This window comes from Phyllobates terribilis, unplaced genomic scaffold (genome assembly GCF_046119375.1).
Source record: "Phyllobates terribilis strain yellow unplaced genomic scaffold, ASM4611937v1 Scaffold_7__3_contigs__length_470593459, whole genome shotgun sequence".
Classification (NCBI taxonomy): domain Eukaryota; kingdom Metazoa; phylum Chordata; class Amphibia; order Anura; family Dendrobatidae; genus Phyllobates; species Phyllobates terribilis.
The window spans coordinates 297721117-297739101 of record NW_027362767.1 but is presented as its reverse complement, the minus strand read 5'-3'; the positions used below and the strand labels follow the sequence as shown (position 1 = coordinate 297739101).

Genomic DNA, 17985 nt, shown 5'->3' with positions numbered 1-17985 from the left:
AAGTCCCTACGGAGAAGCATAGCAATCATGTAAGGATTACAATAAAGGTGTATCAAGAAAAGTTCCCTTCCAAATATCCAAACAATATGGATGAGACAGGAGTAATAGGTGCTTATATATAGAAGCTATAAGACCTATAGGGTACAATAACAACCTATACAAGACATCTGATAAGTCTGCTTTAAATATAGATGGAATCCCACCAAGAGGGATAAATACATCCAATGAAAGGCACAAAAGTATGTGGCCCATGTAATAATAACCATACACACCTCCACACAGGGTCTCCTGATTCAATATAGGGTATGGGAGGGATACCAGACCCTAAGCGTTACGCCACTACTGTGGCTTCCTCAGGGGTAAAGTGCAGCAAAAACACATACCAACACTATAAGTAGAGGCATACCAGGTGTGATTAATAAGATAATGATTACTCAGCCGTATGACCTGTATACAGGGAACATACGCTGAGAATATACTGTCACAAGATGCTTTTATTTCCAGCACGAGTTGGTGGTTATATGCTCAGAAGTACGATATTTCCATAATAGTGGTCGCGTGTCAAAAAGCTTTTAATCCACTTCTCCCAATGTTCTCTCTATAATTTGTTGAGAGAAGCGAATAAGAAACTACTCAGCCTGTGACTGCAAGCATGCAAATCATTTACTCATAGTCACGTGACAGCCTGCTCATGCTGGAAATAAAGGGGCATCCTGACAGTGTGCAAGTTTCACACTGTCACGATTCAGCAATCTGCAGTCACATAGAATGATTGCAGAACTTTCTCTTTAGCCTGGAAAACCCCTAGAAGTTTGTTGTTTCCTTGGATATTTGCTCTGCTTCTTTTTCTGTATGTCTATCCGAATTCTGTGGCTCCTCATATCAGTCCAATGCATATTTCTTGAGCAGCCAGTTAAGTAGAGTCCTTAGATGAATGTCCCATCCCAGCCACCTCTATCTTTGCACATTAAATCAGTGAGTATCTAATAGATTACTAAACCCTGCCAGTAAGCCACTCAAAGAACCTCTATAATCACAGTTCATTACAGGTCTTCACTAGTGATGAGCAAACGTGCTCGCCACTGCTCAGTACTCGCCCGAGCATCACGGAGGTCGACTTGCTCGCCGAGTATTTCCGGGTTGCTCAACGGGAGCTCAGGTCCCCTCTCGGCATGTTTGGCGCTCTTTAGAGAGCCAATGAACATGCAGGGATTACCTGTCACGCACTGTAACGCCGCAGCCATGTTGGTTGTGGGCATTGCAGTGATTGGCTGGCCGCACAGCGTCATCAGGTCTATATGAGACCCGACGACGCCATGCTCGTCACAGTCTACCCCGGAATCAGACAGAGTAGAGAGAGCTGCTGCTGCATCAGGGAGAGATTTGCTTGTTTAGAGTCTGTATAGATATTTCACAACATATATATATCCATCTGAACTAACAGTCCTTCTGAGGACTAATCCAGGTGCATATTTTCAGTGGTGAAGGTGATAGCAGGAGTTAGGCAGGCAGGCAGTGTATGTGGCAGACTGCAGTGCATATAGTGCAAGAGGGTCCATAGAACGTTCCTGCTGCAGCTGTTCTTTACAGATATTTGTAGACATAGTCCCTGGTATCAGGGGCCAGGGCATTTTTTTTTTTTTTATCTTAATCCTGGTTATTTGCTTAAAAAGCAATCCAGAGTACACCATTTGTCTGCTCCATTTGCTTGTTAGCACTGCAGAATAAAGCCTGATCTGTTCCATATTTCAGCGATAAAAATCCAGAAATTTGAACTGAACCTGGAAAATATTTGCCTCCTTTTCCATTCTGTTGCAGTGTGTCGGTCAAACTATTCACAATAGGTTTCTGTGACGAATAATATTAGTAAATCACAGGCCTGCTATTTAAAACCATGGTTCTCTGTCAGACATATCACATATAACAGTGTTCCAAAATCAGCCATTTCTGCCTTCCATTTTGTTGCAGTGTGTCGTTCAAGCTACTCACACTAAGTCTCTGTGAAAAATAATATTAGTAAAGTAGAGGCCAGGTATTTAAAACAGTGGTTCTCTGTCAGACGTATCACATATAACTAAGTTCCAAAATCAGCCATTTCTAGTGAAAGTGGAAAATATTGTCCTCCATTTAAAATGGGCTAGGTGCGTAGCAAGGGACAGAGAAGTGGAGGTGATGGAGCATGCAGAGGCCGAGGCTGTGGGCAAGCTGAAATTGTGCCAGAGCAAAGACTCACATCTTGTCACCCAACCTTCCTATCCCAATTGCTAGGGGATCGCAGCACACCACTATTTAATCCAGAGCAATGTCAAAAGGTTGTAGATTGGATAGCAGATAATGCTTCCAGTCACTTTGCCACCACCACTACCACCCTGTCTTCCACACGGTCAAGTCTCAGTAGCCAAGGGTCTGGACCGCATATTCCTCATCCTGATCCTCGTTCCTCCCACCATGCCAAGTGCCCGGAGACAACTGATCCCACCCTTGGACACTCAGAAGAGCCATTAGCTTTTCCACTTGTAGATTTGGGCCTCTCGCCCGGCCAGCTTCAAGTGAGTCAGGATGAGAACGCGTGTAGCAATGCTCAAATATTTGAGCAGCCACGGTCACATGAGGGCAACTGCGGGAAAGTGCAATTACTGTCGCAAGAGGTGGATGATGATGATGAGACACAATAGTCAGAAAGTCAGGAGGAGGACCAGGGAGAGGAAGTGGAAGACGAGGTGGTGGATGATATAGTAACTGACCCAACCTGGCAGGGGGGCATACAGAGCGAGAACAGCAGCACACACGAGGAGGAAGGCATAGCACCACAACAGGCAGGAAGAAGCAGCGTGGTGGCCGCAGACACAAGGCGGGAAAGCGTTGCCCTAACACCAACTCGACGAAAGTTGCCAGTACAACTGTTAGGACTTACTGAGTCTGGTTGTCTTTTAAAGACTCTGCAGATAACCACAAAAAGGCCATTTGCACCACCTGCCAGGCCAGCATTAGCAGGGGTAGCAAAACTAGCAGCCTGACCACCACCAGCATAATCAGGTATATGGCAGCAAAGCACCAGACTAAATGGGCCGAACCCCAGGGTCCAGAAACAGTGTCTGTGGGTGACACCACTGCTTCTTCCGCAGATGCCTCCCGCCCTGCACATGTCGGTGCATATGTCTCAACTAGCACCATCAGCAAGCATGTCCACTTCCTTGTCCCAGCGCAGCGTTCAGTTGTCCCTACCCCAGTCCTTGGAACACAAGGGCAAATACGCCCCACAGGCCACACTACTAAATTCACACATTTCGCAACTGCTTGCACTCGAAATGTTGCCTTTTAGGCTCATGGAGACGGAAGCTTTCCACAACCTGATGGTGGCGGCCGTGCCTCGGTACTCAGTCCCCAGCCGCCACTATTTCTCCCGGTGTGCTGTCCCCGCATTGCACGAGCACATGTCCCACAACATTAGCCGTGCCCTCAATAACGCAGTTACTGCGAAAGTCCACCTAACCACGTACATGTGGACAAGTGCTTGTGGGCAGGGAGTGTACATCTCGCTGACGGCACAGTGGGTTAATATAGTGGAAGCCGGGATCCAGTAGGACCTTGGGATGGAACACGTTCTCCCGACGCCGAGGATTGCGGACCCTGGGTCAATCAGGGTTGCCCCCACATTATACAGCTTCTGCACCTCCTCCTCCTCTTTAGCTTCCATCTCTGAAATGAGCACATCAGTCAGAAGCCGGAAGCACTGCAGCACTGCCTAGGCCAAGCGGCAACAGGCTGTGCTGAAGCTAAAATGCTTAGGTGACAAACCGCACACCGCTGAAGAGTTGTGTACAGCTCTGAAAGAGCAGGCTGATCTGTGGCTCACACCGCTGAACCTACAGCCAGGCATGGTCGTGTGTGACAATGGACGGAATCTGGTGGCGGCTCTGAAGAGAGGCGAGTTCACCCACGTACCATGCCTGGCCCATGTGCTTAACCTCGTGGTTCAGCAGTTTCTCAAAACCTACCCAGATCTGTTGCATCAGCTTGTCAAAGTACGTCGCGTGTGTGCCCATTTTAGAAACTCAGCTACAGCTTCCGCCGCCCTTGCCGTGCTTCAGCAGTGTTTGCAGCTTGCAGCTCACAGACTTATCTGCGATGTCCCCAAGCATTGGAACTCTGCATTGCAGATTTGCAGATGTTGGGAAGGATTTGTGAGCACAAGAGGGCAGTTGTTGACTACCAGCATCAACACGGCCGTCGGTATTCAGGTCAGACTACACATAAGACCTCAGGAGTGGACATGGATGTCAGACATCTGTACCATACTCCAAAACTTTGAGGAGTCCACCAGGATGGTCCTCCTTATCCTCATCCTCCACCACCATATCACCACAATATCTACCATATCACCATATCTACGTCTGTTGCAAGGGTCATTGGAGCTCCTCCGAATTTTTGTCAGCCGTTGCATTCACGGAATAGGCAAACAGTATGGGAGACCCACTTCTTAAAACTGGGAACATTGTTTTCAGGAGGTCCTCCAACCTCTACGTCTCTTGCAAGGGACATTGGAGTTCCTCCAAATTTTTGGCAGCCGTTGCATTCACTGCATAGGCAAAATGTATGGGAGACCCACTTCCTAAAAATGGGAACATTGTTTTCAGGAGGCCCTGACCTCTACGTCTCTTGCAAGGGACATTGGAGTTCCTCCAAATTTTTGGCAGCTGTTGCATTCACTGCATAGGCAAACAGTATGGGAGACCCACTTCTTTCTACTGGAAACATGTCGTTGCTGTGGCCCAGCTCTATGTGTCTTTAAATTGGTATTGTGGTTTTTCCCAAATCTTGGCAGCCCTTGCAGTCACTGCATGGGCATTACCACTATAGGAGACCCACTCCTTTATAATGGGAACATTTTTTTTCTGAGACCCTCTTCTATGTCTTTTCAAAGGGGTATTGGGGTTCGTCCATATTTTTGGCAGCCCTTGCAGTCACTGCATACGCAATAACAGTATAGGAGACCCACTCTTTAATAATGGGAACAACAAAGTATAGCCGACTGCTGGCCCTTTAAGGATAGTAAGGGCCGCCTGATGGCCCTATAAAAAGTGTTTGTGACTTTCAGAGTCCTTCCTTCATAAATGAAACAGGATGCGTCTGATGATCTCTCACACACCACATGGCCAGATAAGGTAGAAAAATGTTAAAATGACATTTCCTGGTGAATGCATTTGTCACGGTTGAAAGCAATGCAAAAGTGCAAAAACGCATCGTGTGAACATAGCCCAAGGTGTGGAGGAGCATTTTTGTTTTTGGTTATATATTTTGCCTTATATACAAGTCACTACCCTGGAAAGGATGTTCCTTAACATTTTTCCCAGGAAAATCCATTTTGGTTTTGTTTTTGTAGGTTTTATTGTGAGTCCGTAAAAGTGGCGTAATACCTCTGACAACGTTGTTGACAGCAGTGACCTGGGAGTCAGAAATGCATTCAGGGGTCTTCTCCATGCTGTTACCATGTCTTTTGAGCACTGTTCCCATCGAATTGGGCAATTTTTAGGCCCTCTGCAGACTGCCGGGGGGAGCCGCCTGAAAAATACTCGAGTTTCCCATAGACTTACATTGGGCTCATTACTCAGACCGAGCACTCGAGTATTCTAATTTGCTCCACCCGAGTAACGAGTACCCGAGCATTTTAGTGCTCGCTCATCACTATTGTTCACATGACCACCACTAATCCAGTGTCTTAATAACAGAGACTGTGAATTGCAGATGTATGTAACATAAGTAGATTCTAAAATGGTATTTTACTTAACAGAATAAACATTTCAGACTTTTACATTTTCCTTATCCAATGCACCATAATACATAGACAGAAAAAGTTCATTGTGCTTTTCTATCATTGTGCTCTATTGCCATCTTTATATTATAAGTAATAAGCTCAGTGTCCACTAGATGGAGCTACAGCAACATAAATCAGTTAAACTACACAAGACCGTTTCAGCCATACATCTGGTGTATGCATTTGTTAAAATTACTGCAACACTGACAGATTTGTATTTTACTATTTTTTTGTCAAGTACTGAATAATGTATATCCTTATTCATAATCATATAATTTATCCACATGGTCCAAACAGTGACTAGTGTTCCCTCTAAACATCTGGCCCAGTTTCCCAGGGACCACAGTGCTCGGGGCCGATGGCTGCGTTTTGCCAGCTGTAGGTCCTTTAATTGCTTTTTACATTGCGAGCACGCACACGCCGCATTCACTACTGAACATGCATGCAATTAAGGATTACATCCTGACAATAGCCACTACCAGCGTCAGGATGTACTTTGTGGGTGGAGTCAGCGCGCTTTGCGTCTAGTCCCACCGATGATGACGATGACAGCAGCGGCACCTCCAGTGTCTCCCGTGATGTATAAATGCTTCAGCGTCTCCTATGATGTATAGATGCCCCTGCCTCTCCTGTAATGTATATACAGTGTGTTCCAAATTATTATACAAATTGAATTTAAGTGTCATAGAGATGTAATTTTTTGTTTTTCAAATAAACTAATGGATGGTATTGTGTCTCAGAGCTATTTGGATCTCTGAAATCAATCTCAAACACCTGTGATAATTAGTTTGTCAGGTGAGCATAATTAAAGGAAAACTACTTAAAGATGTTCCACATTATTAAGCAGCCACAAGTTTCAAGCAATATGGGAAAGAAAAAGGATCTCTCTGCTGACGAAAAGCGTCAAATAGTGCGATGCGTTGGACAAGGTATGAAAACATTAGATATTTCAAAAAAACGTAAAGGTGGTCATAGCACTGCGAAGAGATTTGTACCTGATATAGGGCACAGACGGGTTAATGCAGATAAAGGCATAATGAGGAAGGTTTTTGCCAGACAAATTCATCGGAAAAAGAGTGCAGCTGCTAAAATACTATTACAAAGCAGCAAACAGGTACTTGAAGCTGCTGGTGCCTCTGAAGTCCTGTGAACCTCAAAGTGTGGGACTCTCCAGAGGCTGCAGTTGTGCATAAACCTACTATTCAGCCTCCCCTAAACAGTGCTCACCAGCAGAAATGGTTGCAATTGGCCCAGACATACATGAAGAATAATTTTAAAACAGTCTTGCTTGATTGACCAAATATAGCAGGATAAATTTCAAGTTGATAATTTAGTATGGCCTTCCACTGATGCTATAAATATCCAAATGGCCCTTGGCATAAAAAAGGTTTCCTGCCCCTGCTCTAAATTGCTTTGATTAGTGCACCTGGCTAGCTCTGCATATTAACAGTCTGCTGAGGAGGCTGAGCAGACTGGATGTGTCTTGAAGTTGAAGTGAGAAACAAGCCAGAATGTCTTTGAGAAGAGTCTGCACAGGCCGTGTGCACCAAACTGCAAGTATCGCTGGTTGCTATGGATGACAGCACTTTTGTTTGACTGAACTGGGGCTAGCTCAGCCGTGTCTGAGTAATCAGGGTTTCTACTATTTAGTTAGCGCCTGGACTAGGCTAGGGATTTATGTTTAATTTCGTTTTGGCGCTGTGCAACCTGTGGGAAGCATTAAAACTATGCTACGTAATGCCTACATACCTCTGAGAGTGAATCCCTACAATATATATTAGTAAAAAATAAGTGTGTGTGTATGATTTGTGCAGTGTCATTATCACTGTTCCCTCTGAGCTGTGCGCTCTGAGAGATGGATAAAATTTACACATGCAAGTTTATCAATCTGTGATAATGGACAGGAGAAGCTTTATAATTAGTGATGAGCATGCATTAGGGTGACAATACATTCTATAGAAAAAATAAAATTAGTTTTATTCATAGTCTCACCCCCTATAAGTGTTACACATAATGATCTGTAATATCCTTTAAAAAATCGTTTCTTTTGGTTGTGTTTAAAAGGCGACTCATTGTCGTCAATGTCGTCCCTCGAACACTTAATAGCCGTTAAAAAAGGATTTGGATAGTTTTAATATAGAGCAGCAATAAGGACCCCAACACTCCTTTAAACTGTCTCCAATTTGCTTATTTGTAATCTGTACAGAATATTTAATATTATTAATATTAGTTTAAATTTCCTGTTTCAAAGTAAACTTGCCAGATTACAGACAACATTCAGCATTATTCACTGTTTTACGTAAATCTAATCTTTGTAATAGTACATTGCAAGTGTTGATGAACGATGTTAGGGTGATTTGCAGCAACTATGGATGGGTGAATCCTTGTGTATTCGTTTTCGGTTGCATTCGGCCCGCACTGGAAGTGAATGGAGCGGAGGGCGGGCATGCGCGGTAGTGCGCATTTCCGCTCCATTCACTTTCCCAGCTTCCGTCCCAGACAATAAAGTTTGCTGAAAGGCTGAGTGTAGGGCAGCCAATCAACAAACTTTGTGGCTTTAGCCCCTCCCTCAGTCTCCCTCAGTCATTAGCATAGGTTGCTAATGGTGCACAGCCGAATGCACAAGGATTCGTTCATCCCTAGCAGCAACGTATCAAACTTTAATGAAATGAGGTTTTATGTTTGCTATTTAGGCCTCCCACAGGTTTAGTCACTGTTGTCAGAAAAAATGGCATCTTCAATTTGCAGTGTTAGATGAGCGTGGTTAATTGGAGGGACATTATTACCGGTTCTAAGCTGCCGCTGTATCGGCAGGTGTTGGCCAGGTTTTATTTCCTGCACTGTACAGAATCGCACCTAACATGTACCAGTGCTACCGTCACAGACAACGAAGTACTCTGGTTCTGGGAAAAAGTGAGAATCCCGACAAGGCAACAATATCATGTGATCAGTAAGGTGAAGAGTCTGTTTGGTCAATGGAAGAGTATCAAGAAGAATGCTAAAAGGTGAACCAAAACACAAGAATCCAAGGAGAAGGAATTTGTTAATAAAACTTGATGATTTGTTTGATGTCGCTCATGCTGATGCCATGAAACGTATAAAACTTCAGGAAGACCGTGACGTCTTGCTTGTTCAAGGAGAAAAAGGTCGTCGTGGAAGCATGGGACCATTAGACAGAAAGCTGGCCAAGGTTGAGGAAAGAAGATTTATGAGAGAATTACAGGCAGAGAAACAAAGAAAAAAGGAAACTGAGCGAGTTCAGAAGTCGAGAGCATCGGCTGAACTCTGCAGCAGTGGTAGCAGTTGCAGCAACAACGGCGCTTCCGACAACGATAGTGATGAGTGTGAAGGGCATTATAGTCCCAAGAAAAGTAAGTAAGGTAAGACCTGTCAACATTATGATTTTGGCAGTTGCTGCAGCTCTAGACAGAACTAATACCAGTGATAGAAAAGCGACCTACCTGCTTGCTGCTGCTTCTCAGTCTCTTGGCCATGTTCCAGACAGTCTCACGTTGAATAGGGAATCTATTACACAGGCTCGTCGCCGGCATCGAAAGATTGCAGCAAATGATATCAAAGCTTCTTTCTAGAGCAGTGATCCACTGACAGTACACTGGGAAAAAGGTTTGCAAGCCAGACCGGCAATGAAACTGCTGAGTGACTGGCAGTACTAGTGTCAGGAAGAGGAACTGAGAAGTTGTCGGTGCCAGAGATGGCTAACAGCACAGGAGCAGCACAAGCTAAGGCTGTATTTGAGGTTCTGCAGGATTGGCAGCTCTTGGATAAAGTGAAGTTTATGTCATTCGACACGACCAGTAGTAACACTGGTATAGAGGCTGGTGCATGCGTCCTCTTGCAACAGAAACTGCAGAAAGAACTACTGAGTTTGCCATGTAAGAACCACATTCACAATCTAATTTCGCAAGCGTGTTTGATAAATTGTGGCTGACATCAACAGGTCCAACAGGTGCCATGACTGGGCAGTTAATTTACAGGGCTATAGTCTGTTCAGAAATGACCGCACAAACAAGCGAAGAGGGGGGGGGGTGTTTATATGTAAAATCATCCTTAAAACCCATCTTGTGGGAGGATATATTTGAATCTAATGGAAATGTAGAGTCCCTGTGGGTGGAGATAAGGGGAGGGGGAAAAAATAATAAATTACTGATAGGGGTTTGTTATAACTCTCCAAAAATAATGGAAGCAGCGGAGAATATCCTCGTAAAGCAAATAGATGAAGCAGCGACTCAAGGAGAAGTCATTTTTATGGGGGACTTCAACTACCCTGAAATACATTGGGGGACAGAAACCTGTAGTTCAAGCAAAGGTAATAGGTTTTTGACAACTATGAGAGACAATTACCTTTCACAACTGGTTCAGGTCCCAACAAGAAGGGGGGCACTGCTAGACCTAATATTAACCAATAGGCCAGACTGCATATCAAATATACGAGTTGGGGGTCACTTGGGTAATAGTGATCACAAAATAATACGTTTTCATGTAACCTTTAATAAGATGTGTAGTAGAGGGGTTACAAGGACACTAAACTTCAGGAAGGCAAATTTCCAACGGCTGAGAGATGATCTTAGTGCAATAAACTGGGACAATATCCTGAGACATAAAGCTGCACAAAGCAAATGGGAGACATTTATTAACATCCTGAAAAGGACCTGTACACAATATATACCCTATGGGAATAAACATGCTAGAAATAGGAGGAAACCACTATGGCTAAATAGAGCTGTAAGGGGCACAATAAGTGACAAAAACAAAGCGTTTAGAGAACTAAAGCAAGTAGGTAGTGATGAGGCATTAAATAAATATAGAAAATTAAATAAATTCTGTAAAAAACAAATCAAGGCAGCAAAGATTGAGGCAGAGGGACTCATTGTCAGCGAAAGCAAAAATAATCCCAAAATATTCTTTGACTAAATAAATAGTAAAAAACTAAAAAATGATAGTGTTGGTCCCCTTAAAAATAGTCTGGGTGAAATGGTGGATGAGGATGAGGAAAAAGCCAATATCCTAAATGATTTTATTTCAACTGTATTTACACAAGAAAATCGCATGACAGAAAACATGATCAGTGATAACAAAAATTCTCCATTAAATGTCACTCGCTTAACCCAGCAGAAAGTACGGCGGCGTCTAAAAATCACTAAAGTTGACAAATCCCCGGGCCCGGATGGGATACACCCGCGAGTACTGCAGGAATTAAGTAACGTCATAGATAGACCATTATTTTTAATCTTTAAAGATTCCATAATAACAGGGTCTGTACCACAGGACTGGCGTATAGCAAATGTGGTGCCAATATTCAAAAAGGGGACAAAAACCAAACTTGGAAATTATAGGCCAGTAAGCTTAACCTCTAGTGTGGGTAAAATCCTGGAGGGTTTCCTAAGAGATGCTATACTAGAGTACAGTTATATGAAAAAGTTTGGGCACCCCTATTAATCTTAAGCTTAATGTTTTATAAAAATTGGTGTTTTTGCAACAGCTATTTCAGTTTGATATATGTAATAACTGTTGGACACAGTAATGTTTCTGCCTTGAAATGAGGTTTATTGTACTAACAGAAAATGTGCAATCTGCATTCAATCAAAATTTGACAGGTGCATAAGTATGGGCACCCTTATCATTTTCTTGTTTTAAATACTCCTACCTACTTTTTACTGACTTACTAAAGCACTTTTTTTGGTTTTGTAACCTCATTGAGCTTTGAACTTCATAGCCAGGTGTATGCAATCATGAGAAAAGCTACTTAAAGTGGCCACTTGCAAGTTGTTCTCCTGTTTGAATCTCCTCTGAAGAGTGGCATCATGGGCTCCTCAAAACAACTGTCTAATGATTTGAAAACAAAGATTATTCAACACAGTTGTTCAGGGGAAGGGTACAAAAAGCTGTCTCAGCGATTTAACCTGTCAGTTTCCACTGTGAGGAACATAGTAAGGAAATGGAAGAACACAGGGACAGTTCTTGTTAAGGCCAGAAGTGGCAGGCCAAGAAAAAAATCAGAAAGGCAGAGAAGAAGAATGGTGAGATCATTCAAGGACAATCCTCAGACCACCTCCAGAGAGCTAGAAGTGGTGCAGTATAATCTTAAAAATTTACTTTTATTTGTCTATTTAAAAAGTTAGGTGAATATATAAAATTAATGTAAAAAACGAACGATAGCAAATGTTTTAAACGGTACTTAGCAGCCTTTAAACAAAAATATATCTGTGGAACTGATAGCACGCTTGGTATAGTTCTCACCAAGCAGGGAGCTTAATGGACCACAGGTATATGGCACTGTAGACCACCACCTCAATTTTAACCAGGTGGTCTTAGTCTATACCAAAGGAAATCCTGTCATGCAATCAAAGTTTTACTCTATATGTGCATTAGAGCATATTGAATATACAGGTATACATCAAAAATCTCCCATACCCATTTCAACTCAGGAATGGGCGTGGAAAAGAAAAAGATAGACCAACTGCAATGTAGAGTCTAGATGTGACATAAATTACCTGGTGAAAAGTAAATAAGGTATGGAACAATCTCACCGTTAAAATGTCAATGTCATCTCTGTTGACTCATATCCGTGCAGTTCTGTGCAATTCTAAAGAGGACCCTTTGGAAGTGGCATTATCCAGTAGAGTGCAGGACTCATTTTCTCTGGAAGGACTCAGACCAACAGGGTGAGGGGTGCCCTCCCGACGCATTTCCTCATGCTAGTGATTCATCAGGGGAGAGAGCGAGCCGCTGTGCGGGTAGGTCTATCGGTCAGCAATAAAAATGGTCTGAGTCCTTCCAGAGAAAATGAGTCCTGCACTCTACTGGATAATGCCACTTCCAAAGGGTCCTCTTTAGAATTGCACAGAACTGCACGGATATGAGTCAACAGAGATGACATTGACATTTTAACGGTGAGATTGTTCCATACCTTATTTACTTTTCACCAGGTAATTTATGTCACATCTAGACTCTACATTGCAGTTGGTCTATCTTTTTCTTTTCCACGCCCATTCCTGAGTTGAAATTATGGGTATGGGAGATTTTTGATGTATACCTGTATATTCAATATGCTCTAATGCACATATAGAGTAAAACTTTGATTGCATGACAGGATTTCCTTGGGTATAGACTAAGACCACCTAGTTAAAATTGAGGTGGTGGTCTACAGTGCCATATACCTGTGGTCCATTAAGCTCCCTGCTTGGTGAGAACTATACCAGGCGTGCTATAAGTTCCACAGATATATTTTTGTTTAAAGGTTGCTAAGTACCGTTTAAAACATTTGCTATCGTTCGTTTTTTATATTAATTTTATATATTCACCTAACTTTTTAAATAGACAAATAAAAGTTAATTTTTAAGATTATACTGCACCACTTCTTGCTTGTCATTCTGCTTAATACCTGTGGTTTATATCCCTTTGCTTATACTACCACCTCCAGAGAGCTGCAGCATCAACTTGCTGCAGATGGTGTCACTGTGCATCGGTCAACTATACAACGCACTTTGCACAAGGAGAAGCTGTATGGGAGAGTGATGCGAAAGAAGCCGTTTCTGCAAGCACGCCACAAACAGAGTCGGCTGAGGTATGCAAAAGCACATTTGGAGAAGCCAATTTCTTTTTGGAAGAAGGTCCTGTGGACTGGTGAAACCAAGATTGACTTGTTTGGTCATACAAAAAGGCGTTATGCATGGTGGCAAAAAAACACAGCATTCCAAGAAAAACACTTGCTACCCACAGTAAAATTTGGTGGAGGTTCCATCATGCTTTGGGGCGCTGTGGCCAATGCCGGCACCGGGAATCTTGTTAAAGTTGAGGGACGCATGGATTCCACTCAGTATCAGCAGATTCTTGACAATAATGTTCAAGAATCAGTGATAAAGTTGAAGTTACGCAGGGGATGGATCTTTCAGCAAGACAATGATCCAAAACACCGCTCCAAATCTACTCAGGCATTCATGCAGAGGAACAATTACAATGTTCTGGAATGGCCATCCCAGTCCCCAGACCTGAATATCATTGAACATCTGTGGGATCATTTGAAGAGGGCTGTCCATGCTCGGCGACCATCAAACTTAACTGAACTGGAATTGTTTTGTAAAGAGGAATGGTCAAAAATGCCTTCATCCAGGATCCAGGAACTCATTAAAAGCTACAGGAAGCGACTAGAGGCTGTTATTTTTGCAAAAGGAGGATCTACTAAATATTAATGTCACTTTTCTGGTGAGGTGCCCATACTTATGCACCTGTCAAATTTTGTTTGAATGCAGATTGCACATTTTCTGTTAGTACAATAAACCTCATTTCAAGGCAGAAACATTACTGTGTCCAACAGTTATTACATATATTAAACTGAAATAGCTGTTGCAAAAACACCAATTTTTATAAAACAATAAGCTTAAGATTAATAGGGGTGCCCAAACTTTTTCATATAACTGTATCTGAAGAAGAATAACCTCATGACCCAATATCAACATGGGTTTACTAGGGACCATTCCTGTCAAACTAATCTGATCAGTTTTTATGAAGAGATAAGTTCCGGACTGGTCCAAGGAAATGCAGTGGATGTTGTGTATATGGACTTTTCAAAAGCTTTTGATACGGTTCCACACAAAAGGTTGATACATAAAATGAGAACAATGGGGATAGGGGAAAATATATGTATGTGGGTTAAGAATTGGCTCAGTGATAGGAAACAAAGGGTGGTTATTAAAGGAAAACACTCAGACTGGGTCTCAGTTAACAGTGGGGTACCACAGGGGTCAGTATTGGACCCCTTCTTTTTAAAATATTTATTAGTGACCTTGTAAGGGGGCATACAGAGTAATATTTCAATATTTGCAGATGACACTAAACTCTGTAAGGTAATCAATACAGAGGAGGACAAGTTTATATTACAGGAGGATCTATGTAAACCAGAAGCTTGGGCTGATAAATGGCAAATGAGCTTTAATGGGGATAAATGTAAGGTAATGCACTTGGGCAGAGGAAATAAAATGTATAATTATATGCTTAATAGTAAAACACTGGGCAAAACTGTAACTGAAAAAGACCTGGGTGCATTGGTGGACGACAAGCTCACGTTTAGTGGCCAGTGTCAGGTAGCTGCTGCAAAGGCAAATAAAATAATGGGATGCATTAAAAGAGGCATAGATGCTCATGAGGAGAACATAATTTTACCTCTATACAAGTCACTAGTGCGACCACACTTAGAATACTGTGTACAGTTCTGGTCTCCGGTGTATAAGAAAGACATAGCTGAACTAGAGAGGGTGCAGAGAAGAGCGACCAAGGTTATTAGAGGACTGGGGGGTCTGAAATACCAAGACAGGTTAATACACTTGGGGTTATTTACTGTGGAAAAACGAAGGCTTAGGGGTGATCTTATTACTATGTACAAGTATATGAGGGGACAGTACAAAGACCTGTCTACTGATCTTTTTACTCTGAGGCCTGAGACGGGGACAAGGGGGCATCTTCTACGTCTGGAGGAAAGAAGGTTTAATCATAATCACAGACGGGGATTCTTTACTGTAAGAGCAGTGAGACTATGGAACTCTCTGCCGCATGATGTTGTAATGAGTGATTCACTAATAAAATTTAAGAAGGGCATGGATGCCTTTCTTGAAAAGTATAATATTACAGGTTATTTATACTAGATTCCTTGATAGGGCGTTGATCCAGGGAACTAGTCTGATTGTCGTATGGAGTCGGGAAGGAATTTTTTTTCCCCAATGTAGAGCTTAGTGTTTGCCACATGGTTTTTTTTTGCCTTCCTCTGGATCAACATGTTAGGCTATGGGTTGAACTAGATGGACTTAGTCTTCCTTCAACCTTAAAAACTATGTTACTATGTAATTATAAAGTTGTTTGAGAGATTTTCGGCTGCTTGGAATCAACTGGATAGAACCAAGTTTTCAGCTGGAATCGAAGATGACAGTTTCAACTGAGCTAGGTCCACTTAAGGAGTGTCTAGTTGAATTTTTCACCAACCAGCTTGCACAATGCCATCCAAGAGATGATTACAAGGAATTGTTAACACTGGCACTCCTGTTCTTTGATTCGCCAGCAAACCCAGACATACACATCAACACTTCAGATGCCTACTATCAGGCCCGATGGGTGGCCAAAGTGATATACGCTCTGAAGACCTTCATGTTTCGTTACCAATTTCGTTAAACTTTGACAAAGTTAAAAAATCTCCGTCAATATTGCACTTTTACTGTCCGCTTATACTTGAAGACTTGGTACCTCTGTCAGATCCCAGCCACATCGCTGTGAAATGAGTTGACATTACTGCAAGAACTTGTAGAACACAAATGAATCAACGCGCCTTTTTGCTGAGGCAGCAATAAAAACTTTCAACAGACATTTGTGGTACCTCAATGAGATTATGGGGGGTCTGGATTTTTTTGACAATGAGGCGCCAACCACAGAAAAGGTTGAGATGGTCCTGGCTCTATAGAAGGAAGGCAACAATGTCTGCTGAACTCGCATGCAGCTTGCCGAAGACCTTGTGTCACACAAGAAGCTTCATCACTTCAAGTTGCCCAACACAAAAAAAACTGTTTGTTGCACTGGAAATAAACCAAGATTTTCTTCATCAAGATACTTGTCCGTGGCACAATAATGCAAGTTACATCGATGCATCCTCAAAAGTCACCAGATTGAAGATCGTGAGTGATGCCGCCGAACGCTTCATTGCACTCATACAGTACAGACCAAAAGTTTGGACACACCTCATTTAAACTTTTTGCTGTATTTTCATGACTATGAAAATTGTACATTCACACTGAAGACATCAAAACTATGAATTAACACATGTGGAATTATATACTTAACAAAAAAGTGTGAAACAACTGAAAATATGTCTTATATTCTAGGTTCTTCAAAGTAGCCACCTTTTGCTTTGATGACTGTTTTGCACACTCTTGGCATTCTCTTGATGAGCTTCAAGAGGTAGTCACCGGAAATGGTTTTCCAACAATCTTGAAGGAGTTTCCAGAGATGCTTAGCACTTGTTGGCCCTTTTGCCTTCACTCTGTGGTCCAGCTCACCCCAAACCATCTCAATTGGGTTCAGGTCTGGTGACTGTGGAGGCCAGGTCATCTGGCATAGCACCCCATCACTCTCCTTCTTGGTCAAATAGCCCTTACACAGGTATGTTTGGGGTCATTGTACTGTTGAAAAATAAATGATGGTCCAACTAAACGCAAACCGGATGGAATAGCATGCCTTGCAAGATGCTGTGGTAGCCATGCTGGTTCAGTATGCCTTCAATTTTGAATAAATCCCCAGCAGTGTCACAAGCAAAGCACCCCCACAGCATCACACCTCCTCCTCCATGCTTCATGGTGTGAATCAAGCATGTAGAGTCCATCCGTTCACCTTTTCTGCGTCGCACAAAGACACGGTGGTTGGAACCAAAGATCTCAAATTTGGACTCATCAGACCAAAGCACAGGATTTCCACTGGTCTAATGTCTATTCCTTGTGTTCTTTAGCCCAAACAAGTCTCTTCTGCTTGTTGCCTGTCCTTAGCAGTGGTTTCCTAGCAGCTATTGTACCATGAAGGCCTACTGCACAAAGTCTCCTCTTAACAGTTGTTGTAGAGATGTGTCTGCTGCTAGAACTGTGTGTGGCATTGACCTGGTCTCTAATCTGAGCTGCTGTTAACCTGCGATTTCTGAGGCTGGTGACTCGGATAAACTTATACTCAGAAGCAGAGGTGACTCTTGGTCTTCCTTTCCTGGGGCGGTCCTCATGTGAGCCAGTTTCTTTGTAGCGCTTGATGGTTTTTGCAACTGCACTTGGGGACACTTTCAAAGTTTTCCCAATTTTTCGCAGACTGACCTTCATTTCTTAAAGTAATGATGGCCACTCGTTTTTCTTTACTTAGCTGCATTTTTCTTGCCATAATACAAATTCTAACAGTCTATTCAGTAGGACTATCAGCTGTGTATCCACCAGACTTCTGCACAAGACAACTGATGGTCCCAACCCCATTTATAAGGCAAGAAATCCCACTTATTAAACCTGACAGGGCACACCTGTGAAGTGAAAACTATTTCCGGTGACTACCTCTTGAAGCTCATCAAGAGAATGCCAAGAGTGTGCAAAGCAGTCATCAAAGCAAAAGGTGGCTACTTTGAAGAACCTAGAATATAAGAC

The 17985-nt window shown here is 42.7% G+C and overlaps 1 protein-coding gene across 4 annotated transcripts in view; it reads right to left on the bottom strand.

Moving 5' to 3' along the window:
- The window catches only part of LOC141154697 (actin-binding protein WASF3-like), a 116429-nt gene that overhangs the window by 47553 nt on the left and 50891 nt on the right, over nucleotides 1–17985 (bottom strand). The window contains exon 1 of one of the 4 annotated variants that reach the window (XM_073641031.1): nucleotides 9277–9451. The exons of the other annotated variants lie outside the window; for them this stretch is intronic. The gene's annotated coding sequence lies outside the window, so the exon portion shown is untranslated. Of the gene's footprint in view, nucleotides 1–9276; nucleotides 9452–17985 lie in introns of those variants that run through there. 4 annotated transcript variants of the gene reach the window in all.